Raw genomic sequence first — 23024 nt, forward strand, 5'->3', positions numbered from 1 at the left:
TTTGACTGTGACCTTCACCTGCACTTCTCAATCCTGCCCCTACCCCTGTAAGTGGATTAGCATGGTTGGAGGAGGCCGGAGCTGGCTATTTCCCTTCCCCCAGATCAGTTAGGCTCTGATAAAAAACCAATACAGATTAGACTCTGTGACTATTTTCTCCAGTAGAGACACCTTGTTAAGAACAAAATGCTCTAATTTGCTTCAGAATGATTGTTTTTCCTTTCCGTGGGCCTCTGGCAGTTCCTCAGTTACAGTCAGGTTCTCCTACCCCAGCACTGGTTCCTGAATGTGTGTCAGTTTGCGGGTTTCTGCTCTGGTAAGTTGTGAGCCTCTGTATCTGCCTATCAGTCCTTCCAGTTTTGGAGGCAGCAGTTTTCCCTAAGACCTCACTTCTTTGATGGATCTAAGAAAAGTTGTTGATTTTTTTTTTTTTTCAATTTGTTCAGCTTTTCACTTACTAGAATGAAATGGCTAATTCCAAGGTTCTTACAGGTTAGACTGGAAACCAGAAGTCCCTTCAGCTATTTTTTTGAAATCCTGAATGCAATATTTTTGCCTTTGGTGTTGCCTATCAGTTCAATAGAGTATATCGCATTTAAAACTTAACACTTGTATTATTTATTAGTATAGGAGGAGGAGGGGGCAATTCCATTTCTTTACATAACTTTTAGTTTCCCTTCCCTTTTAAGTGCCTCATTTTATGTCTTTAGTTTTCTACTACTTTTCCCTAATTTGGACTAAAACTCTCTCAGAAAGTTATACTTCCCTTCAATTTTTAAAACAATCGAGTACCCTTTTTTTGTAGGTTTTTTTTTCTTTTAAAGTATCCTTCCTGAAGAATGCTGTCTTTCTTTTCTAATTTGTACATGATTACTCTCTAGGCCTGCTACCTAGCTGTCATCCTAAGATTGTTTTCAACATCATAATCAACTGGAAAATTCTCGTGACCACTCTCAAGTGTTAGATAACCTATTTCCTAAACTCATATTTTTCTTTCTTGCTTCACCGATTGCTCTGTTGGAGCACATCCTGCAACAGCTTCCCGAGAAAGAGTGTGGAAGGTGACATTTCTATGAGTTTGCATGTCTGCTGATGTCCTGACATTGTTATAGTCAATGACTATTAATTTCTGTGTTGAAAGTAACTTGTAAGCATCCACTGTTCCATTGTTTCTTTTCTCAGTTTGGTTGTTGAAAAGTCTGGTGCTGGTCTAATTCCTAAATTTTTTGATGCAACTAGTTTTTTCTTTACTTCAGACTTGAAAGATCTCTTTATTCCCAGTGATTTTAAATTTCATGACAATGTGTTTTGATGTGGGTCTTTTTCATTCATTTTGTCAGGTTCCCCATAGGTCCTTTCAGTATAGAAATATATGTCCTTCTAGGACTTTCATTCCACTCACTGCATAAGGCAGAAAAAATGACTGTCTTCATTTTGGAAGAATCATTGTGGAGGGGTTTGGGATCCCAAAGGGCTTTTTTTTTGCCAGCATGCCAACATTCCCATAACAGGCAGTTTTGATCTTTTATTAGTCGCAGCCAAAAACAAGTGTACCAGGAGCAGGTAACCTCTAGCAGAAAAAAAACAATTTCTTGTTATCTCCTGTGTTTTCACATTGTCCACTTAGTGATTTTTTTTTTCTGATTTAATGTAAAAAAGAACTAATATGTTTTCAGGTCTACAGTTTCAAAGATAAACTGATAGAGATGATTGATAAATATGCCAGTTATATCACAGAAGCTTAAGTCACACCCACATGTCATTTATCTTGACAAAGTTTAAGGTTCCTATAGCCTTGATAGTGATCCTTTACCTCTGGTGAGTTCATGGATTAAGTTGAATAATGAGCTCTTGGACAACAATCAACCACGATTTGATCAAAGGACATTAATTCATGTTGCCTCTCAACAATGTCCTGAAACAATGGCTGTAATTTAACTACATTTTTTTTTAAAGACAGCTAGAAAGAACACCCCCACACCGGCATTTCCTGTTGTGGTCACCCTGGTTGTAGGAGTACACTGTTACTGAATCACTTTAGGTAAAGTGTAGTGGAAGATACATTCCCTAATAGTAGCTAATAGCAAAACAGTGAAAACGTACATGAATACAAAGGAGGTTATTTAACAAACCTTGAAAAAGTAACAAAGATAAAGAAAGTTATTTTGGTCCTACACTGCTGAAGACAAGGAAGCCCTGAAAAAAAGCTAAAACAATATCAGATGAGTAGTTGAAAAACACCTGCTATTTACAGATTATTATGAATCAAAGATAAATTGATTTTAAAATATAGATATTGTAATAACTAAATGTAGGGAGAAAGAAACTGACTATATATATTACAGGTATACGTAATACTAAATGAGACACTGAAAATAATCCTTAGAATTCTTTAGAATCTATAAGTAGCTTCCTACTAAATGTCAAACAATTATTTAAGTTTTTTATTACATTTACTTAATTGTATACACAGGAAGATAAATATATGTACTTCATTATAGAGACTATAATAAAGGATAGTATTCCCACTTGTATCTTTAGAAATGTGTTATAGTCCAGCTTAATATTATACTTTGTATTATATATTTTATTTTTATTATGGATGATGCTTAGTGATGAATCATGAAGAAGAGTTCTGCTGTATGCTTGAGCAAATATAATTAAATGAATGCATATCTCAGACACAAAGCTTGGTTTGTGACTATAATCCTATGAAATCATAGAGGACTATAGAAAAGTCTGTTATTTCCGTCATCTGTCATTTCTGTTGGTTTTCACAGATTCTAGTCTCACACAGATACAGATACTGGGATTTTTTCCATTCCACACAACCACCATCCACTTAAGAACCATCCTATGTGTCAGTGGGCTTGTACGCATCCTGGACCTTTGAAAAAGAGAATTTTGGTATAGGGCACTCAGTGTGAGTCTCAGTATTGTCTTCTGGCAAGAGAGGGCATTGCTTGTGCCAGATCATGTGTGGAAGATACCTTGTCTTACCAGTGCACTGGTCTGTAAGTGTTGTCCTGGCAGTTCAAGACTCTTTAGGACTAGCGTCCAATGTTGCTTTAGGACTAGCGTCCAATGTCCAAGACTGAATGCTGAGTTGGCTCCTGTTCCCATCACTCCCCTACTTCTTGTCCTTTTATTTAATTCAGCCCCACTGACCATGCTCCATTGCACTTTCCTTCTCAGACTTATCAGACAGGTGATATTCCTCTCTTTACCTTGGTGATGCAGAGTAACCTGAATTTTTTTCTTATTCATTCTCTAAAGTATTATTTGACGTATAAACTATGCCCTACTTCATTCACAGACAGCCTCACTGGTGGAAGGGGCCAGGTAGCTGTCTGGGGTCTCTCTTATTATAAGGGCACCAACCCCAATTGCAAGCCTCTACCCTCACAACCAAATCACCTCCCAAAGGCCCCATCTCCTAATACCATCTTATTGGCATTAGATTTCAACATATGATTTGGGTGGGGGGGTACAAATATTCAGTCTATAGCAGGGCCCTCTATTTTGGCATTTCATAGTTAAGATTCAAATAAACAGTTCTGATTAAAAAGTAGTGGCTTAGAGTGTAAATTTAAGAGCCCTTTTGAAAGTCTTAACATTGACCTCTCTTGGGAACCAGTTGCAAAAACCAAACCAAACCAAACCAAACCAAATTAGATAATCAATTTAAATGTTAAGCATAGTGCCTAACACTTAGTAAATACTCAAACCAGTGATGATGATAATGATATTTTTCTTTCTTTTACTATTATAATAATTTTAATTCTCCTTGTAATGTGGATTCCTCTGAATGATTTGAAGAGTCTACTACAAAGTTATGGCATGGTAGAAAACCATATAATGACTAGTAATCTGTTTCTCCTTATCTTTCATATGTAAACATCCATATATGTGAAGCAATATTTTGAGCACAATGTGTTTTACATGAATAACCCCTTTCTCTTGTCAAATAAAAGGTGGTTGTGTTCAGATGTCCCTCATCAAGATCCTAAATTCATTTCTAAGTTTTTATGAGATTAATATTGTTCCATGATTGTCAAGACAGAGGTAGTAGGCCTCGATTTGATTTAATTTGAGTAACATGAGACAAAAGGCAAGGAAATTGAGGTGAAAGGAAAAAAGTCAGGAATGAAGTTGTAAAATTGTATGACAAGGCAACATATATTTATAAGAAAGCAAATGAAGAATCCTTAATTAAGAAGTAGTGTAAAAACACAGAAATTGTAGTTATTCAGAGAACATGGTGGAAAAAAATTCGTTTTGCCTACTGATTTTTAGGTCTTTTACAGAGATTAATCATGATGCTCAAAAGAGATCTAGAAAATAAGTTAGAGCATATATTCAATTGAGCTATCTTCCAATAATAAGTTAATGATTTCTGTTTGCATTTAAAAACAGTGTTCTGAATCACTAAAATAGCATGGGCTTCTTACCTTCACATCTGAGAATTCATATTTCTTTAACATACAAGAGAAGAGACCTTCTTTTATGTGTATTTAATCATTTTCTCCTTCTCTAGAGTAAAATTTACTGACACATAAACATAGTTAAACGTCTTGGGGATATTTATTCTCAGAAGAGAAGGTGATATGGCCTAATAATTCTTAAGTATTTTCAAAATTGTATCTACACAGGAAACAGAAATAAAGATAATGTACTAAAGCTGCCACACAATAGATTTAAGGTAGACATAAAGAAAAGAATGACAGTGAAGATGACTAAGTACAAAACAGGAATACAAGCAAGGTCAATAAATAGATATTCTTATCAGATTTGGTCATGCCTAGAATTTAGTAGACGGAAAAAGTAATTCTCAGGTATCTCTTACTGTACCACTGAGTTATCATAGGTTCACAAAGTATATTTTGAACATTGCCTACATTTTTAAAAAGCAATATAGAAGTCTTTATGAAACAAAATAAAACCACTTATTATAAATAGATTAGCCTCTGGAATAAGTTTGGAATGAAGCCTTTAGGCACTGTATTAGCAAAAAGTAATGTCTTGAAGTGACACATTTTTAAGATGATTTAAATAATTCCTGCTTTTCAGTAGGTTTTAACAAATACCCTTAACCAGTTATTCTTTTTAGACTGAAAAGTTACCTGATAGAAGCATTCACACACATTAGTTCTTTATATACTTTACGTATTATATTTCTTTAAATAATAATAACAAACAACAGAATGAACTAGTGTATTAAGAGTGTTAATGGCCACATAAACAGAGCTGCCATCTTGTGGATACTCGGCAATGAGCCATTTGTTGACGCTGTAAGACCCAGTAAAATGCTGTATTCTAATATTCCTAACTGCTCAGAGTGAGTAGCAATGTTCAAAACCTGTTTCAGTTTCCAAGTCCTGCCTATAAAGTTATCACCTGAAGGACATGTTCATTTCTTCCAAAGTTAGGATTAACCTAAACCTTATTAATATGTAGGTTGGGAAACATTGGAGGATGGTTTCTCCAGTTTAATTAGCCTCTATGCTGATTTATTTTGATAATATAAATAATTAGTTTAACCACAGAATTGATGTAACAGAAATAATTGTCAGGCAATTAAGTACTGCACTGCTTTCAACTCTTGGGAAATATATAGTATGTAAATATAGTGATAAAATTCAGATGTACTTGATTTGAAGTACAAAACATCTTTTACTTGATTTGTGAAAAATACTTTCATAGATTCGAAGTTCTTCATATCAGAAAACATTTACTAATATAAATTTACTCAGAATAAAACCTAGATTAATTCCTGTGTTTTTTTCCCCCTTTATATTGAGCCCCTACATGGTTGTAAAGCTAAAATATTTGTCTGTTTTCTGGAATTCACAAGTGTCAGCAGGCCATTGTAATGAGAGGAATGTAATAAATGATGAAAGTGTCGGTAAGTTCAATATAAAATGTGCTGTTTGTTATTTTTCTTTTTTATGAAATTGGATATTTTTTAAATTCTAGAAAAAATGTATTTTGCTTTTCTACATGTATATCATAAAGAGTGTATTAAAAACAAAACATTAACCATTCTTTTTTTTTTTTTTTGTTACATTCCCTTAATGTTTTATCATTTTTGTGTGTAGGATTTCTTTAACATTATATAATCAGGTTGGATCTCTTACTAATAATATTTTATGATAATAATAAGAATTTTTATGTCTTATCATCAGTGTTCACATTACATATTCACTATCTTATTTTTGGCTTTAACCCAGATGTATGTGCAGACTGATGTTCAAGTATCATTAGACTTTCCAAAAGGACATTCTGCAAATAAATCACCAAAGGGACCTGACCTTTAATAGCTCTGCTCTTCTTCAAGAAACACTATCAAAGAATTACTAAAACTTTCATAACTTCCACTCATTAATTTCAGATGACTACTGCCCACCATAAGGAAATACAATTTTTCTGTTCTTACATGTAAAATACTATACTACAGTAATCTCACTGATTTCCATATATCATATATTATGTGCTATATGTATCTGAAACTTCCTTAAGTGTGCAGATGTAATTATTTCAAACTAAAATACAAATTGTATCCTAATCAATTACAATAAAATTTAAAATTGAATGAATATATGGGATAAATATTCATTCATTATTGTAAGCCAGCTTTATTTTTAAATAGTTCTACCACATTTTCCTTCTATCCTATTCAGTCTCCTAGGAATTAAATAATATCCCATCTATTTTTCTATTTTGTACACAATTCAAACATTTATGCTTTCATATTTAACAAGTGAACTCCCTTAAAATTTTACTGATGCATTAATTAGTCTTGATCTTGTGTAACAGGTAAGCACAGAAATCTGTATTCTTAAAAAAATCTTATCTACATATTTTAATAACATAAAACTAGAGCTCTTTATCAAGATACTAACTTACTAATGGATCATGTTAAGGATCTGGGTATTTGATACAAAGTGTTTTCACAGCCTCATGAGTATTTCTCTTTCTGTCTTCATAGTGTCCCTATGTGTGTGTGGCATGACAGCACCCAAGCAAATGCAAAACAAAAACAGAAACATAATCTGAGTTTGTTAAAATCACCAGGATGTACATTTATCTTAAAAATTAACTGAATGGTATATTTATCAGTGTACTTTCTATGTGCAACAAGTTGTAATCTAATTTTGCTAGTTATCTATCTCTACTATTAAATATTTATACCATGGAACTTTTATATGATGTATAAAATGAAGGAGCATATTTTATTTCATAAGTAATTATTTTCTTCATGACATATCTTCTTGGCAGTTACAAGGTCTGTTATCATTTGTCTACCAGAAATGCAGTTGACATTCCCATTGTCCAAATTCATCTTTCTGATCTGTAATTCAATTTTATGTCACTTTGCATGGCAATGAATCTTTTTTTTATACACATTTCTATCTAAACCCCCATGTTTTTAGGCAGAAATAAATGAACAGTGTCTTTCACGTTGGCCCAAAGTACATTTTGACAAATAGTCTTCTTGAATCTAGATTTTTTTCATTTGACTAATATGATTAAATTCCAGATAATACCAGGCGGGGCAATGGCTTCAAAAAGAGACAACTGAGTGAATCAGTGTTATAAATCAAGTTAATTTGAAACATTATTTTCTAGTTGAAATTTTAAGAGTTTAGAATAATCATATTTCTTCCTTCATTATTTTGAAGGTGCTAACTTGACTCTTCATTTTAAACTACCCAAATGCCTTTAAAATGAACACATTTGATCTTTTGCATAGCAACAATATTATTAATTGCATCTTATTTTATGTAGCAATTTTTATTTTATGTAGCAATTTTTATTTTATGTAATATGTTTCATACATTGCCCCATTTAATCCCTATATCAACTTTTTTTGGTGTAAGTAGCATTGCTGTTCTTACTCTATACGTGAACGTTACTGATTTTCTGAAGTTCTTACAGATAGTAGGTGCTGGAGCCAGATCTGAAGGCTGGAGCTTTTGAACCCAAATTTAGAACCTGTACCCTATACCGCACACTAACTTGCTACTCAGAGTAATTAAATAATCAAACCAACAGTCATGAAAGTCAGAACTCAGAAGGAAATACTGAATGTATGGTCTATGAAATGTCTCTTCAGGTATTTTCAACTTTTAGAATTCTCATTGTGTCATACAATAAAAACAGTTTTTTGTTACTGGAAATCTGAAAGGATTATAACAACTATTTGCCTTGAATCCGTTATTCAGAAGGACATGAACCAACATAATGGCACACAGGGGCACTGTTGGTGACCTTCCTTTCCCTAAAGGTGGGGATGAATGCGGTGAATTTCTCTCCCTCTGTCTCCAGGAGGGTGTACCATTTGCATGCTGAGCTGCACAGCTTTCAAAGGGCTTGCCCTGGGGTCTGACTGGGCTGGATTTAGAAGGAGCTGGTCATTGAATAGCTCTGGTATTTCTTGCATCTCACAGTTATGTGGCTGACAGCTCCTTTTGGTGGGGGAAAGCTTGGATATATTTCAAGGTGATTGTAGTTTTGTCCCTCTGGCAGCAAGCTGCTGCAACCAGCTTAGCCCATTATCCTCCTCTCCCACTGGATTTAAGCCCGGGGAGAAGTCTCGGGCTTTTGTCAGGATAGAAGGTAGAAGATGGATAATTATTCCCTGTTTGTGCTCAAAGAGGACAGCACTATATTACAAAGTAGCCTTCAATTACTGAAATGGACTTGTCTACAAGTCCAGTGACTTATAAATTATTCTTTGTAAAAACCAAAATTTAACGTTGTTTTTTAGTGATGTTACATTTCTAATATCTCACACTTTAAGCTTTATTTCACAAAACTTTGGAGGTACTGTTTAACATTCAGAGAGTAAAGTGCATTTTCATTTTTAAATTTTATTAGAAGATTTAAAAATACACGTGGCTGCTCTGACAAATTGATTGAAAGCTCCACTGTATAATTGTGTACATTGTAATTTTTCTCAACTCGACTTTCTTCATCTCATGGGATAGTTCTGTAAAATCAAGTCAAAGTAATTAGAAAATTTTAAATTCCAGATGATGTAGTTGTATTAATGTTTGTGGAATACCTTTTATAAATACTGTTATTTAATAAACATATCTGAAAGATGAAATTCCCACAGATCCTAATTAATTACTTATGTAAGTCATCCTTAGCATATTTGGGAGGTGCTGTTTTCAGTTGGCCATCCTCCAGTAGCTCAGCATCTCCCCTTTTCAGTTAAAATTATAGTCAGAGATGAGCATTTCAATTTGCAGCTGACAGTTTAGGGTTAAGATATGATTCCAGGTAACAGAAGCCAATGAGAGTACACCCAGTTGATGTTTGTGACATCATCCTCCAGTCGGAGTACATAGAAGAGCTGAGGTAGCGTTCAGTTTCAGCCCCAGTGCCATTATGATGGATGTTTACATCTCCTCTTTGAGAGCCAATTATCTCGCTTTTGTGTGAGGCCCGGGGATCACTCAGGCTGCCAGGCTGCACACAGCACTGTTGGATTGTAGCTGAACGAATTGTTTTTCCCTGTCTCTGGTAAGAGCCTCTTCTGTTTTACCTTCTCTTTCAAAATAAAGGTAGATGTGTCTAACAGGGGAAACAGTGTAAGAAACTGGTGTCAGGGTTGAACAGGATTACTATTCGGCAAGCTTTTAATCAGAGCAATGTTTAGCAGTTTTAAAGGAAGTGTGGATTGAGCAAAATGAATTGAAAAAAGCATGCTAACATGTACCTGGCAAACTAATTTGTAGTTGAAAATGAATGGCAGGTAATTCAGCTTTTCTTTAGCAAAAGGGAAGTAACTTCTATTAGGCGATTGTTATTTTGAATGTGTTTTTAAAAATTTATGTGTATATGTTTAACACTCTGCTCCATTTCTTTATAATTTGCTATTAGCAGCAAAGAGTAGAAGTAGAAATGATCAACCAGGTAGTGTTCCTATAAGTTTAAAATGAGTCAAAGTTTCTCATTGTTAAATGATAGTTCTTTGGGACAGTTTTCCAAAGTTGTACCTATACCAGAAAACAGAATTTACCAAGTGAGCAAAGGCTTTAGCTTTTGAAATGAAGTTATAGTACTTTGCATTCATGTTTATTATTTTTAACCTGGGAAATGATAATAACAAACAGTTTTAAGGAATAGACTGTTTTTTTTTTCCTGGAATTGAGAGATGTTAAAACCATTGATTGCATTAGGTGCTTTTGAATGCATAACAAAATTATGTGTTTTACTTATCTGCAGAATATTTAATCCCTGAAGTTAAAGCTTTCACTTATTTAATCACTTACTAGTAGTGAAATTACACCTGAGGATCCTTACAGTATTGTAGCAAAACAAATATATTTACAGCTCTTGAATTACTATGGACATAGATGATTAAATCTGGCAGGAATCCTGAAAAATCAGATAAAATAAAAGCTTTTAATTGACTGAGAATGTTCACATGCTACCAAATGAAGAATTCAAACACACTTTTAACTCCTTTAATATTGCCTGTTATCATGGTATAAAGCAGCAGTCTTTTGTTATCTCAAAGTTGAATGCAGTTATTTATGAAATGTAGGCACAGAAAAGTGTAAATAGCTGTTGTTTAATAACATCTCCATCTCTGCTAGGGTAATAAAACTTTTGAATCACGACTTGTCCGTCAGGCTGTGATTTGCTCACGCTTTTCAGATTTATTTTTCACTCTGCTTTCAGAGAGACTGTTTGTGCCTGTGCAAACCATGAATTTGGATAGTTAGACATCAGGGTTTGGAGGTGCTCAACTTGTGTTCAAAGACAGCGGGAGCTTCTCGACCATGTCACACTTCTCTGTCTTCTACCAGCCCAGTCCTGTTTGGCAGTGCTTGATGTTAACTGTTGCTTGATTCAATTCCAGTCTGAGCAAAACTGAGTTTGTAGAAAGAGTCAGATGTGTATTAATGGCACCTAAAGAACGGAGCTTGTCGTCTCAGCCAAAACACTATATAATCTACCAAACCTCAAAAGCTTACAAATGTGCATTTGGGATTAACATTTACGGGGAGATTTATGTTGGCGTATGCTGTGAATTTCAAAATCTAAAAGTGAGAATCCATAAGTTTTGATAACGTGAACTCGAAAGCATAATGGTTCATTGCTTTGAAGTGGTTTTTTTTTTTCCATTAAGTACTTTAAAGTGCAGTTGAATAACCCAAAGGTATTGACTCAGTCATTTTCACAGGTGATCAATCTTGACCAAGGGAAAGCATTTGTTTCCTAACAATTAATTCTCCAAAAATCGATTTATATCATTGTGTCAACAATGAAGAAAATCTTACTCAGCTAATTAACAGTCTAGACGTTTAAAACTATTTTCTGCTGTGTGTAAGTGCTTTTCTCAGTATTATTGTCTCTAATCACAAACGTACTGCTTCACTGCTTTGGTAGTGATGACGGTGTTAAAATTGCTTATCTTCTTGTTTTCCTTTGAACAACTTTGTACAACATGGATATACATGATATCGTCTACCTGGATGGTAGACTTTATTGACAGAAAGTTTTTGCTTTGAATTTTAATTTTTTAGAGAAAGGACGTCAGTGAGTTCATAGCAGTTTTCCAAGCCACAAACTCCCTAGGAAGAATTCTTAGCATGGGGCACCATAGGTGGAAGATGTGTGATGCTACAAGTATGGCTGTGTTACTTGCCTCCTTTCTAACACATATGTTCTTTGTCTGAGTTCAGTCATCATTTTTTTTTTGCATTTTTCTTCTCTGTATTGTCTTATCCAATTCTTTGCACCTGGTGTACCAAGTTAAATGTTATTAAGTGACAGGTTTTACAGATCTTAACAAGAGTTGGGAAAAGTGCACAGTGATAAAAAAGATTCCTGTTACCCTTTCTGAAGTTGTCTGCATTTCCCAGAGGCTGAGGGTGATATTTTGTTTTCTTCTGAAAATGGCTACTAAAATTATGATATTATCACTTACTCCAAAATAACTCTCTTATTTCCCTTCTTATATGTTTCTTGTATGCTTTAAACTTATGTAAGCACCTTCATTAGCACCTTTTAATTATTTAATGCATCGTACCATTTAGTTTTCAACTTTCTCAGTTGAAGTACTTGGATATGTCATGAATTCTGTGCTTGTCTTAACAGTGTGAAATTCTGGATTTCCATGGCCAACTTTTTAGTGAAGCCCAAAATACAGTAACCACAGTGTCAGCTTAGCTTAGGCTTGTATTAATATGTGAATGCATGGAGACTTAGGTGTATATTTTATATACATGAGCATAGTGTTTATAAGCACTTTAAAAATTTAACAGTTGTTTTTGTGGACATAATATCATTCATTCTTAATAACTGATCTGTGATAAGGTAATTGATATTATTACCTGCTAATAACACTGCTTACCTGCTGCTAAGGAAACAGAGACTAATGGTTTTTAACTTGTTGCCAAAGATCACCCAGTCAGTAAATCAGTAAATGGAGAAGACTCAGGAATGGGTTTTCAAAATTCAATGCCCCAGTCAATCAATATCTTTCTCTCTCCCTCCCACCCTCCATATACCTGGATATTTAACTAGTTTTTGTTGTTGTTATTCTTGCTTTGCTTTTATTGTCTGCTCTGTGTCATGTATTCTTCTAGGTGCTTGGGATGTATTTATCACTGAACAACATAAAATATCCTTGCTCTTGTGCATGCTGTCTGTTTTCCTATCTGGCAAGGTCTCCTCTGATAAATTACTAAAAATATAGAATGTATTTCAAGGTGTGGCAGAATAAAACAGAGAACTTGCTGAAAAACAGGAAACATGAGTGGAGGTATGGACTTACTTGCTTTTCTTGTGTTTCTATGTGTCCTTAAGTTCTCAGTTATGTTCTAACCAAAATAGATTTGTAAAACTTTGCATTTGGATATTGTGAAGCTGTCAATTATTTTATAATTTACATTTTAATCCCAAATGTGATCACTACAACTTTACAAAAATAAAATGCTTAAATTACAATGGATTCCAAAAAAACACTTTTGGACAAAGTTATTTAGTATTGTGAAGTACATTCAAACAATCTATCTTTATACTCATCCTCTGTAATAAAGTTCTTGATGGTCATAATTCATTGAGTTTACAATTGTTTTGCTTTAGACAGAGTTTAGATAGATTAAATAGAAGAGTGAGAAATGGATGAATTTTGTCTTTGTTTGAAGTTTAAAAATTAAATTGTGTTTGAATAAAGCATAGTAGAGATAATCTGAAATTTTACACCCATTTTTTCAGTAGGTTGGCATATATTAATACTAGTTTCTAGGACAGTTGAACTGAAACTGAGATTTACTACTCATTGAATTTATTTACAGACGTCCAGTGATTTAAAGGAACAAAAAAGAGAAGCCTGAAATCTAACCTCCTCAGAAAAAATCAATCTGTACATAGAACCTATCAGTTGAAGATAAACCATTTTTAGATGGTATCATTTAATTAGCCACTGAAGAGTCTATCTAGTGACATGCACATAAATTGTAAAACAACTCAAAGTTGCCTGAACACACTTGATTTAGCACAAAATATTTTACTCTTGTTAATATTGCATAATAAGACAATTATATCCCTGAACTTAATCCCTTTGCTAATGTGCATTTGAAATGTGCAGAGTGAGGGAGTGAAATGAAAATGCAATAATTAAGAGTATGAATAGGCTAAATTCAAGGGATATTAAGCCATGGGTGTTTTGCCCAAAACAAGTTTTACAAGACATTAGGCCTTGAATTCAGCTAATTATTCCTAAGATTATTCCAGAATTAATTTTTGTGATCTATTATTTCTATTGAAGTATACATAATTAGTTTTAATAATGTTTGTGATAAAATATAAACTGACATCAAAGTGGGTGTTTTAAATGTAAAATTCTATTAAATGCAGAGGATTACTCGTTTTGTAATACTGATTTTAGTGGCAAGGAACTGAGTGTAATATAAGGACTGTCTTGGTCACAATCCTTGTTTGAAAGTGGCTCCTTTGTCCTCATACCACGACATTGTAAAAGTCTCAGAGGGGTACCGTGGCACTTGAATCACTTTGAAAAACATATTTGGGCTAAAATAGCATATACACATTGGTCCTGCCAAGTCAGAGCTGGGTGAAGTTTATAATGTGGAGCAGAGCATGGTAAAATCTGCTGTGACTGAGTGAGAGGTGTGATGGAAAGTTAAGTTCCAGCAACTCTTCTCAACTTTAAGCGCATGAGAGACTGTGTTTGGATAAGCAAAGAGTTCTGCTCAGCAGAGCCACCAGAGAGGACACTTTTTGTTTGCTTCCTTGTGCGTTTGCCCACATTGTGGTGAGAATATGGCGTCTGGGGCGAGACTACCTGAGTACGAGTTCTTGCTCCACCCCCTTCAGGCCTTCATTTCTTCATATAAAAACTGGGAGAAATTAAAGTACCTACCTCGTAGGGTCATTGAGAAAATTTTGTTGAGCAAATCTTAGGAGCATTGGGAACAGTGTCTGGCATACAGTATGTGCTCAGCCATTGTTGCCACCTTCTAAGATTTTTATTGTTACTGACTTGCTTAGTAGTGTGTGTGTGTGTGTGTGTGTGTGTGTGTGTTTTAAGTAATTCAGGAGTTTCATTAAAAAATAGTTTTTACAAACAGAAAAATTCTGGTCTGCCACAAAAACATTGGGAACTAATCATATTAATTACTCTTTAAAACTTGAAACTGATTTCAGGAGATTTTAGTACTAGATACAGCCTTATCACTTATTGCATGTAAGTTTTCTGATATGTCTTAGATTTCACATTTTTAACATAAAAAAATGAATTAAATAAATATAGATTAAATACCTTTTAGGAGCTTTTTCCAACTTTAACATTACTTGATACAGGACATCATTATGTGTGTGTATACATACATACATGTATGTATAGATATACCTATATGTGTATAACGCAAATGGAAAATTCTATAGCTTTGCCTTCTACTTTTTACTCTATTTTACTGTATTTGTCTTTACCCTTTTATTCTATTATTTTTTGTGAGTTGATGAAAGTTTCAAACTTGCAGTTATAAAAGGTTTAATTTATTCTGATATATGTATGTGTATAAAAAGGTCAACACTCTAATACTTTCCAACAGCTTATGGTCTCATGTGGATGATGAAATGGTGATAGAATTAGGCGAAAGTCCTTTTCTAACTCTATGCTTTTCTGGTTCCCCAACACACCCTAAAAGGCAAAATAAATGTTTTCATTTTTAAAATCTGTGTGTGTTGTGCGTGTGTGTGTGTAGTTTATTTTGTTCTGTTTTAGTGGAGTATCTACCATGTGTCCAACATTACATCAAGAGAGATACAAATAGAAAAGGATAAAAATATTAAGTTCCCCAGAGTTCATAATCTTGTAGAATCAATATGTTAATGTATGTGTAAAACATAAAAAAAAAAAAAATCCAGTCATTTTACTAAGGTGTTTTTTCTCCTTTTCTTCTAAATGCTCTTACTCTACAAATTATTTTTTTAAATACACACTACTACTGAGCACCTACGGCATGTCAACAATGAACAAACCACCACCACTGCTGTGAAGGGCTCGTGGTCTAGAGGTCAACACAAAGTCGAATATAAATAATTATACAACATTGTGATAAGTTTTATATTAGAGGTATGCCCAGAGTCCTGAGGGAGCAGAGGCGAGAAGTGACTTATTCTACCTGTAAAAATTAGAAAAAGCTTTCCAAAATAAGCCATCATTTATCTGACTTTTAAAAAATGAGTAGAGTATTTTCCAGGTCGAGATCAGACAGAGGTGCCTCCAGGAAGTACAAAGGCAGAATGGGAGGAGAAGGCACAGTGTGTTCAGGTAAGGACCAGTGTTTGGTAGGACCGGAGGCAGGGACGAAGGGAAGCTAATTAGCACCTAATTATCAGAACAAATACTGGTTGTGAAAAACCAGTAGGGACAACCTGGTCGTAACTGCGTAAGTATAAGCCTTGGGTAGAAGGTTAAATTGAGTTTGTTCCTGAATTTAAATACTGTGGAAAGTCTGTGAAAAGGGAGTTGAACAAAGTACAGAGACTCAGAATGAGAGGCCTTTGATTCAGACAAAAGAACTAAATCTAAACTATTAGGACCGCCTGCTAGCTTTAGATCAGGAAGGAAGAGATAGTACTAAGGGTCGGAAATCAACACAAAGCTTGACATGGAAGAATAAATCTGAGCATGACATTCGTGTTTTCCCCTCTCCCCATAGCCTCTCTTCATCCCCTTGTCACCTGAAATTCCTTGGTAGCTTTCCATTACTTGCAAGCTAATGACAAAACTAATCCAGTTTGCAAGGCCCAGCATGGTTGCTGTGTGCATGCTGGGAACATTTGCCTTCTTTTTGCTTCTCTTACAATTTCTTCTTTGCCCCACCACTGAGACTTAGCTCATGCCAGTCCTTCTGGTTAGCAGGTTCCTCTCGTATATTGAACTCCTACTCATCATTCAGATCTCTATTAAAGAGTTGCATCCTTAAGGTATTCCTCCTTGAGTTCCTTGACAGGGTCAAATCTTCCTATTATAGTCTCTTGCAATAATATTTAACACTGGCAAGAGTTGGAGTTAGAGGATTTCTTGGTTAATAAAGTTATTAATTCCAGTCTTCCCCATTCGACTTTAATCTTTATGAAAATAATGGCAGAATCTGTTTTGAGTCATCACTGGATCTCCAGCATCTGGCATAATGTTTGGGTAAGGATAGCAGCTGCGTAAATGGTGCAGGCACTTAGAGGCTTGCAAGAAATGTATTTGCCCCAGGGGAAAACAAAGGCACTGAGTTGCAAGTGAATTTTAATTATAAAATGAAAAGTCGAATGGACTTTCCTGGAGTATTAAAATATTTGCCCAGCTCTGCAACCTCCTGCTCACTAATGTGTGAACAATTCATAGGTTACACACTTTGAGTTATATCTCAAATTTTAATATAAATATAGCAAGAGTCCTTTGGAACACATGGATATTTGAAGGATACGCAGAGGTGTAGAACTGGCAAAGTATATAATGGCTAAGTGACCAAATGTATAACTTGCACCAGGTATAACTGGTGTTACTGAAAACAGAAAAAAAAAAAAAGTGTAATTGAGAATGCAGTGGCCAACCAGATAAAAGGCAACGGAAAGGCTCAAAATATAGGAACAAGGAAAACTTCACTTTAAATTGAAGAGAAGGTCACTGGTGGCCTTAAAGAAAGGAATTTGAGATGCTAGACAGCAAAGAGTTCGGCAAGAAATTGATTGTCAGGAATAGAAGTCATGTTCAAGCAATTTAGAACTGAAAAGGAATAAAGACCCACCGGACATAACTGTCAAACGATGACTCCTTCATAAATGGAAAAATGTTATTAGTTGGATGGGTGTGTGAAATACTGAGTAACAGTTACCCTTTTAAGTTGATCTTCATAACTTATACCAAACATACTTATAAGGTTTACAATATCATCATGGTTAGAAGAAAAGGACAACAATATATCTAAAGATGTAGAAAATTGTGGGGATTATTGACTGAGCAGTTAACTTATTCTCATAAAAATGATTGTTTCAATTGAAGCTATTTATAAGCATCTTTGTAGACAATAAAGAACTCTTGCCTTGTAAGAAAATAAAAAAATAAACCTCCTGACGTTAAGACTTGGGCCCTCCAGGGAGCCACAGAATATTCAAAAAGAAGCGATGCTATACCAGAAAATACCTGTAGCCTGCTAAATAGAAGAGTTCCACACCTAAAGAGGCTGGAGAAATCAGCTGAAGCCCAAAGAGAGAAATATACGCAGTGGATACAGGTTAAATATCTATATGATTAGCAAGAATACTGTACTACAAATACAAATATGAATACAAAATAAATGTATATACATAGAAAATTGTGTATCTTTATGTATGCAAAAATACACATTTAGTGTTAGAAAATTTTGTTTTCAAAGTTGGCTACAGACTGAGCTATTTATTTTGGTAGCTCTACAGTGATTATAGAATTCTTCTTAAGAAGAGATTTCTGATTTGCTTAGAAAACAGCCACTTTGATTAATTTACTTGTTCTTGTGGTTTGGGGGAAGGGCAGGGCATCTTTAAATAGTCAAGTCAAGAGAGAAATGATAGCTTTCCTCTTTGCGAAACAGTCTGAAAAGCAAAGCAACAGGATTTGACTGCTAACTCCAGCAGCCTACATGGGAGGAGGAGGGTGATGCACTATGGGTTCAGAGAATAGGGTGGTCAGAAGTGGGTTTTGAAATGGGAAAAGTTGGCCACAGTGCTGTGCCTAGGGAAACTCATGGCCACCTACATGTAGTAAAGAGGTTCTTTCAGCAACATTTTGTAGTCAGACTATACCAAGGAGGACTAGACTCCAGAGAAGAGAGAGAGCACAGGAACCCAAAAGCCACCTGGGGATACTCATGGAGTAAAAAAATAGGAAGAAGTCTAAAGACAAGAGGCAAAGTGTGGTGTCTGAGGTCTGAGCTGTGGGATCTAGGCAAGGGGACAGAGATCAGACTCTAGTTTTTCAAAAATCTAGGGAAGCAGAGCCTCAGTGTGGAAACCTGGCTTGCTAACAAGGGACCTATCGACTGGGAAAGGGCTGACTGGTTCCTACTTATGGGCAAGTTCTCAAGGACTGGACGGGGATTCTGAGGTCATAGAAATTTCAGCATCTGGGATGGGTTGGGACCTCAGGATTAGGTTGGTGCCTCTATTAGTGAAGGATAGAGGCCTGAGCTGAAGCCCCACCATCTGGTTTATTCATCTGAGTTAGACGAGGGCGTGAGAGTTGGGGGTTAAGACTGTCAGCTGCACATTAATTCCTGGCTGCACCATTTACCAGCAGTATGGCCAAGGGCAAAGCACTTAACGTCTCTTCGTCTCAGGTGCATCTGAGGAATGCTGTGAAAATCCAATGAGATGATATATACCATCCATTTAGCACAACACTGGTACCCAGTACCTGCTGGATAACTGCTGTACCTTATCATCAACTAACCTGCAAACTCTGTGCTTCAATTCCGCTGCTCTTCAGACTCAGCTCCGGGTGTGAGTCACATTTTCCCTCCGCTTAGAGCACTCTGTGTTGTCAATTCCTTTTCATCCTTCATGTCTCAGTTCAGATGTCATCACTGGTGGAGTATCGGATTCCTTCCCAGACCATTTTGCAGTGGGGAGGTGTCCCTCCTTTGTGCTGTGTCAGCACTTGCACTTTCCCTATCGTATATTTTAATTGCCATTTCCTTCTCTGTATCTCCCATTAGACTCAAAGCTCCATATGTTTGGGGATTTCATATGTTTTATCTGCTGCTATGTCAGCAGTGCTGGCATAGAGTAGAAGATCATTAAATGGTGATTAAATGAATAGACGGTGAGAGACCCCAGACTTAGATCCCTTTGGAGAGCCATAATCTGAAAGGATTTTTCTGTTACAGCTTGATTTGGGGGCTGGTAATTGGAGAGCAGAACTGTAAGTTCTGCGGTCCCTTTCAGAAGGTGGCAGTGGGACCCACTTGTCTGTTAATCCCTGTCCCTCTTCTGACACAACAGTACTGGTAGGAACAGCTTTCATTTTGAAGTATCTTGTGGCCCGCAAGCCACTGTGTCCGTCACCATCTTCCCCGTTCTGGCTGGTGCAAACATCCCTGAGGACTGGTCACTGAAGGGCAGCTCCGCATCAAGCAGAGCAAAGCATTCTGGGAAGTAACCACATGGGTGCTTCTGCTTGTGGGCATGTGGGCGTGCCTTATGCAAGCCACTGCTCTCCTGAGTATTCACAAGCTCTTCCTTCACATTTCTTTTTATTTTAATTGACTCATTTGTCTTTGTGAGAAAAATGAGAAAAACTCCACTGGCAGTGCTACCTGCTGGAAGCAGGTTGGGAGCTTGGAGAATGCAGGGGCCTGAAGAGCTGCACATAGAAGCCACAGGGGCTAAGCTAGGGTACAGCCCCTCTTTTCTCCTCCTGGGAGATGTTCTTACTGCCTGGGGGATGTGTGAGTTCTCTATTGCTGTGTGACAAATAACCGCAAACTTAGGCGCCTAAAACAATGGACATCATCTCACAGTTTCAGTGGGCCACTGATGCAAGCGCAGCTTTGGTAGATCTTTTGCTCCGAGTCTCAAGAGGTTGCAGTAAAGTCTGGAGTTTGGGTTCTTTTTCAGGCCCGGGTGTTGGTTGGCAGAGTTCTGTTCCTTGCGGCTGTAGGACTGAGGATGCAGTGTTCTTGCTGGCCATCAGCTGGGGGCTGCTCTCAGCTCTAAAAGCTGCCTCAGTTCCCTCAGTTCCTGCCAGGAGGTTTCTCACGGGCTCTCTCTCAACATGGCTGCTTCCTTCTTCAGAGCCAGCAGGGGAGTCTTTGCTCCAGTCTGCTGAAATGGATTATTAAAGAATAATATAATCATGGGAGTAACATTCCATCACTTTTGCCATATTCTGTTGGCTGTAGATCAGTCACAGGTTCTGCCCATACTCAAAGGGAGGGAAATATACAAAGATGTGACTCACTCACCTTAGGATGTGTCTACCACAGGGAGCCATCACAGGATATTCTGGGACCACTAAGTGACTATCAGCTCCCACTGCCTAACCACTTGTAGGGACTTTCCACAAAACTCTCTAAACTGGCCAGAGCCAGAGTTCATAGCAAAGAGCTAATTTTGAGGGAGGAAAGTGGATCATCACCAAGAGAAACTGATCACTGGAGCCAGAAAGATGGCCAGCTGCTTCCTCCTAACTACTCAGCAAGGAAAAGCTGTAGTCACATGTACAAATTGTGGATTGGGAGAGCTGGGGCAAGGGCTGTGGTTTGACTGTCATTAGACATTTTGGATTAGGGACCCCTGTTTTCAACCCATTATCAAGAAGAGAGCCATTGAGAGTCACCTTGTTGATAACGTCACTTGGGACCGCCATTGTTGTTCGTCTGCTAAATAAGGCAAATACCCGAGAGAGTTCCTGCTTCTGGACTCCTTTAGCAGCCAGACTCAGTTCTCCCTCTGCATTGCTGAAAGCTCTTAGGGGCCAGCAAAACCCCTAAGGGGCTGGGAGGGGTGTGTGTGTGTGTATGAAGGTGGAGAGTGAGGGTTACTGCCTTTCACAAGCCGTTGCTGAGGGACTGTATACAGATGGGTTTTGTTGGCACAGTTAGCTTTCGAGAAGCCCCTGTCTCCCCACTTTTTCCTTCTCTTTTATCCTTTCTATATGCATCAAAATATCCTAGTATTTTATTTTAAGTACTTTCCTTGGCAATCAAATAGAATATTAATAACATTTCACCCTAATTATCGTTTGTTTAATCTCTCTTCCTCCCTCTCTTTCATCATTTGAAGGAAGTTGCACGTTTCATGGCCTTTTACTTGTAAATATGTTGATCTTTAATTCCTAAGAGTAATGATATTCTCTTATATAACCGCAGTAAAATTCTCAAATTCAGTTAATATTGATATTATACCATTGATATAATACTTTAAAATAATGCATGTCCACATTTCAACTTTGTCTACTGACCAGAAAGCATTCCTGTGGAGCACTTTTACCTCTCCAGTACAGCGTCAGTTCTAGGATGAGGATTGCATTTGGTTATATCTCTTGAGACTCCTTCAGTCAGAATCATATCAGAGCCTCTTTTTGTCTTCCAGGATATTGGTAATTTTGAAGAACACAAGCCTCCTTGTCCTTTCTTTAATTGAATGTTCCTCTTTTTGGATTTGCCTTATGTTTCCTAATTAGTTTTAGATTAATGATCCCAGGTAAAAATAACACATAGGTGAATTTTTTTCTCTCCGGGAATCAAATCTGGGGATATCTAATAGCCATCTGTCTTTCACTGGTGATGTTAATTTTGAAAATTAAAACAACAGTCAAGATGTTGCTCAATTTTCCACTGTAATGATTCTTTTTGTTCTCCCTTGCAAGTAATAAGCAGTCTCTGAGAGCCATTTTACAACCATGCAAATATCTTGCTCCACATTAAAAACCCTCTCCTAGATTTAGCGTCTATTTGTGATTTACTTGATCCAATCTTTACTGTCTTGTAAGCAAAATGATAATTTTCCAACTCCCACTCTTTCCACAAAAATTTACTAGTTGGTTCTCTGCATCCTAATATAAATAAGGACTAGATCTTCTCCCCTGTTTACTAACTATTTATTATTGATATAGACTCATGAATTATTACTTTGTTCAATAGCTTATAATTCATTACTCTGCTTAGTTATTTTGATCCTCACATTTTCCCAGATTGAGTCAAGATTTTACTCTTGAAAGTCTAGGCAGACTACCCTCCAGGGCAGAGCTGGCCTTCTCAAGAGGAAAAGGCAGCCCTAATCAGCAATGAAGCTTCAGTGGCAGTTGAACCAGAGCTGGCCTGCGATCCTAGACCAGCTAGACTGCCATCAGTGAGCAAGCAGTCTACAAAGTGTCACCCAAATGCCAGGTAAACCTCTCCCGGTCCTAACCGCAGGCAGGGCAGCACATGCTCAAGCAGCCTGCCCTGACAGTGCTAACAAGCCTTTTGCTTCAGTCTGACCTGTTGTCTGCTTGATCCCACCTGAGTCTCACCTGAACCTGCTTGGCCAACCCAGCCCTCCTTTCATCTGAGACTGAGAGGAAATTGAGATTATTCATGGTACTGATGGTGGTCTCCCAGTGTCTCCGAAGTTCTCCCCACTTCACTGCCTACCTCATTTTCTTCCTGGCCCATCAAATCACCCAGGAATTAAAGACCAACATATTTAGGAGTAAAAGGCCATGATGTGTGCAATTTCCTTTAAATGATGAAAGAGAGAGAAGGAGGAAAGGAAAGGGAGAGAGATTAAACAATTAATAATTACGGTAGAATGTTAGTACTATTTGAATCTAGGTTAAGAATGTATGGATGTTCTTTATACTATTTTTATTCTTGCTAATTTTTATATACATTTGAAATTATTTCCAAATGAAATTTACACAAAGAGTTACATAATATATATTAAGTTTTTTAAAAATCTAGTACAATGTGTTCATTTGCTCTCTCACTTGTTAAAAAATAAGTACAAACACTAAGACA

General features: G+C 36.5%; 1 protein-coding gene across 3 annotated transcripts in view; it reads left to right on the forward strand.

The window, feature by feature from the left end:
- The window catches only part of LOC123616141 (alpha-1,3-mannosyl-glycoprotein 4-beta-N-acetylglucosaminyltransferase C), a 588644-nt gene that overhangs the window by 379300 nt on the left and 186320 nt on the right, over nt 1–23024 (forward strand). For 2 of the 3 annotated variants that reach the window (XM_074375321.1, XM_074375320.1), the window contains exon 1: nt 9397–9531. The exons of the other annotated variant lie outside the window; for it this stretch is intronic. The gene's annotated coding sequence lies outside the window, so the exon portion shown is untranslated. Of the gene's footprint in view, nt 1–9396; nt 9532–23024 lie in introns of those variants that run through there. 3 annotated transcript variants of the gene reach the window in all.

This window comes from Camelus bactrianus, chromosome 12, assembly GCF_048773025.1.
Source record: "Camelus bactrianus isolate YW-2024 breed Bactrian camel chromosome 12, ASM4877302v1, whole genome shotgun sequence".
Taxonomy (NCBI): Eukaryota; Metazoa; Chordata; class Mammalia; order Artiodactyla; family Camelidae; genus Camelus; species Camelus bactrianus.